Raw genomic sequence first — 3,938 nt, forward strand, 5'->3', positions numbered from 1 at the left:
TTCTTCTTTCTAGAGGTTTCTCTGGCCTTAGGTGCCATCAATGGTTATGGAAAAAACAAAAAGCTATGCTTTTACCACACCAAACTTAGAATGTTGCTCGCCCTCGAGCAAAAGAAGAAAGAATAGAAGAATAAGAAGAAGATATGGAGGAGATGGATGGGAGTGTGTATTCGGCCATATGGGTGGGATTGGGTGGGAGAGAGATGTTGAATTTTTGAAGGTAGTGGGTGTATGGAAAAAAAGAAGGGATGATCATGAATGGAAAGAGAGATGATGAGGTAGGTGGGGATCATGTGGGGTCCACAGATCCTGAGGTGTCAAGGCATTTACATCCTTGCACCAATTTAGGCATGTAAAATGCCCTTGCACACAACTCTGGGCGTTCAGCGCCAGGTTGGTGCCCATTTTGGGCGTTCAACGCCCCTTTGCTGCCATTTCTGGCGTTGAACGCCAGAACCATGCTTGTTCTGGGCGTTCAGCGCCAGGATGCTCCCATTCTGGGCGTTCAGCGCCAGAACTATGCTCTGTTCTGGCGTTTGAACGCCAGACAGATGCTCCTCCAGGGTGTGATTTTTTTTCTGCTGTTTTTGATTCCGTTTTTGATTTTTTTGTTTATTTTGTGACTCCACATGATCATGAACCTAAGAAAACATGAAAAACAATAAAAATAAGAATTAGATAAACATTGGGTTGCCTCCCAACAAGCGCTTCTTTAATGTCAATAGCTTGACAGTGGGCTCTCATGGAGCCTCACAGATGTGCAGAGCTTTGTTGAGACTCTCCAACACCAAACTTAGAGTTTGGGTATGGGAGTTCAACACCAAACTTAGAGTTTGGTTGTGGCCTCCCAACACCAAACTTAGAGTTTGACTGTGGGGGCTCTGGTTGACTCTTCTTGGAGATAAGCTTTTTCTGCTTCCTCTCCATGGTTGCAGAGGGAGATCCTTGAGTTTTAAACACAAGGGAGTTCTCATTCCATTGAAGGAATATTTCACCTCTGTCAACATTAATCACAGCTCTTGCTATGGCCAGGAAAGGTCTTCCTAGGATGATGGATTCATCCTCTTCCTTTCCAGTATCCAGGACTATGAAATTAGCAGGGATGTAAAGGCCTTCAACCTTTACTAACACGTCCTCTACTTGTCCATAAGCCTGTTTTCTAGAGCTGTCTGCCATCTCTAATGAGATTTTAGCAGCTTGCACCCCATAGATTCCCAGTTTCTCTATTATAGAGAGGGGCATGAGGTTTATTCCTGAACCAAGGTCACACAGAGCCTTAAAGATCATGGTGCCTATGGTACGGGGTATTATGAACTTTCCAGGATCCTGTCTCTTCTGAGGCAATGTCAGTTGATCTAGATCACTTAGTTCATTGATGAACAAGGGAGGTTCAACTTCCCAAGTATCAATGCCAAATAATTTGGCATTCAGCTTCATGATTGCACCAAGAAACTTGGCAGTTTGCTCTTCAGTAACATCCTCATTCTCTTCAGAAGAGGAGTACTCATCAGAGCTCATGAAGGGCATAAGGAGGTTCAATGGAATCTCTATGGTCTCTAGATGAGCCTCAGAGTCCTTTGGTTCCTCAGAGGGAAGCTCCTTATTGATCACTGGACGTCCCAGGAGGTCTTCCTCCTTGGGATTCACGTCCTCTCCTCTCCTCATAGGTTCGGCCATGGCGCTTATGTCAATGGCCTTGCACTCTCCTTTTGGATTCTCTTCTGTATTGCTTGGGAGAGTACTAGGAGGGATTTCAGTGATCCTTTTACTCAGCTGGCCCACTTGTGCTTCCAGATTTCTAATGGAAGACCTTGTTTCATTCATGAAACTTACAGTGGCTTTAGATAGATCAGAGACTAGATTTGCTAAATTAGAAGCATTTTGTTCAGAGTTCTCTGTCTGTTGCTGAGTTGATGATGGAAAAGGTTTATTATTGTTAAACCTGTTTCTTCCACCATTATTAAAGCCTTGTTGGGGCTTTTGATCCTTCCATGAGAGATTTGGATGATTTCTCCATGTTGAGTTATAGGTGTTTCCATAAGGTTCACCTAAGTAATTTACCTCTGCTATTGCAGGGTTCTCAGGATCATAAGCTTCTTCTTCATAAGAAGCCTCTTGAGTACTGTTGGATGCAGCTTGCATTCCATGCAGACTCTGAGAGATCATATTGACTTGCTGAGTCAATATTTTATTCTGAGCCAATATGGCATTTAGAGTATCAACTTCAAGAACTCCCTTCTTCATAGGCGTCCCATTACTCACAGGATTCCTTTCAGAAGTGTACATGAACTGGTTATTAGCAACCATGTCAATGAGTTCTTGAGCTTCTGCAGGCGTTTTCTTTAGGTGAATGGATCCACCTGCAGAAGTGTCAAGTGACATCTTTGATAGCTCAGATAAACCATCATAGAATATATCCAGGATGGTCCATTCTGAAAGCATGTCAGAAGGACACTTTTTGGTCAACTGTTTGTATCTTTCCCAAGCTTCATAGAGGGATTCACCTTCTTTCTGTCTGAAGGTTTGAACATCAGCTCTAAGCTTGCTCAGCTTTTGAGGAGGAAAGTACTTGGCTAAGAAAGCCGTGACCAGCTTATCCCAAGAGTTCAGGCTGTCTTTGGGTTGAGAATCCAACCATAATCTAGCTCTGTCTCTTACAGCAAAAGGGAAAAGCATGAGCCTGTAGACTTCAGGATCTACTCCATTAGTCTTAACAGTATCACATATCTACAAGAATTCAGTTAAGAACTGAAAAGGATCTTCAGATGGAAGTCCATAAAACTTGCAGTTCTGCTGCATCAGAGAAACTAATTGAGGTTTCAGCTCAAATTTGTTTGCTCCAATGGCAGGAATGGAGATGCTTCTTCCATGTAAATTGGAATTAGGTGCAGTAAAGTCACCAAGCATCTTTCTTATATTATTATTATTTTCGGCTGTCATCTCCTCTTCCTGTTTGAAAATTTCTGAAAGGTTATTTCTGGATTGTTGTAATTTAGCTTCTCTTAATTTTTTTTTTCAGAGTCCTTTCAGGTTCTGGATCTGCTTCCACAAGAATGTTCTTATCCTTGCTCCTGCTCATATGACAAAGAAGAAGGCACAGAAAAATAATAATAATAATAGAGATCCTTTATACCACAGTATAGGGATCCCTGTGTGAGTAGAAGAAGAGGGGGAGACAAATAATGTAATATAATGGAAGAAACACAACTGTGAGGAGGCTAGAGATGTGAGATGAGATGTTAGGATATGAATGAATAAATAGAATAAGATGGGAGAGAGAGAATTTTCGAAAATATTTTTGAAAAAGAGTTAGTGATTTTCGAAAATGGTTTTTGAAAAATGTTAGTAATTTTCAAAAAAAATTTTTAAATAAAAAATAAAAATAAAAATAATTAGTTAATTAAAAAGAAATTTTTGAAAAAGAGGGAAGATATTTTCGAAAATTAGAGAGAGAGAGTTAGTTAGGTAGTTTTGAAAAAGTTAAGAAACAAACAAAAAGTTAGTTAGTTAGTTGAAACAAATTTTGAAAAGATAAGAAGTTAGGAAGTTAGAAAAGATATTTTGAAATCAAATTTTTGAAAAAGATAAGAAGATATTTTTGAAAAGATATGATTGAAATTAGTTTTGAAAAAGATTTGATTTTTAAAATCACAATTAATGACTTGATTCACAAGAAATCATAAGATATGATTCTAGAACTTAAAGTTTGAATCTTTCTTAACAAGCAAGTAACAAACTTGAAATTTTTGAATCAAAACATTAATTGTTATTGTTATTTTCGAAAATTTGGTATAAAAATAAGAAAAAGATTTTTGAAAAATATTTTTGAAATTTTCGAAAATAACTAAGAATTTTGAAAAAGATTTGATTTTTGAAAAAGATTTTGAAAAAGATAAGATTTTCAAATTGAAAATTTGGTTTGACTCATGAGAAACAAC

At 38.4% G+C, this 3,938-nt stretch overlaps 1 non-coding gene across 1 annotated transcript; it reads left to right on the forward strand.

The window, feature by feature from the left end:
• Positions 1-2,436: 2,436 nt before the first annotated feature.
• LOC148553148 (small nucleolar RNA R71) lies at positions 2,437-2,544 on the forward strand. The gene has a single exon (XR_015893195.1). It is a non-coding gene; the product is annotated as a small nucleolar RNA R71 (small nucleolar RNA).
• The last annotated feature ends 1,394 nt before the right edge of the window (positions 2,545-3,938 follow it).

The sequence above is a fragment of the Arachis ipaensis genome, chromosome B7 (genome assembly GCF_059453495.1).
Source record: "Arachis ipaensis isolate K30076 ecotype BB chromosome B7, ASM5945349v1, whole genome shotgun sequence".
Taxonomy (NCBI): domain Eukaryota; kingdom Viridiplantae; phylum Streptophyta; class Magnoliopsida; order Fabales; family Fabaceae; genus Arachis; species Arachis ipaensis.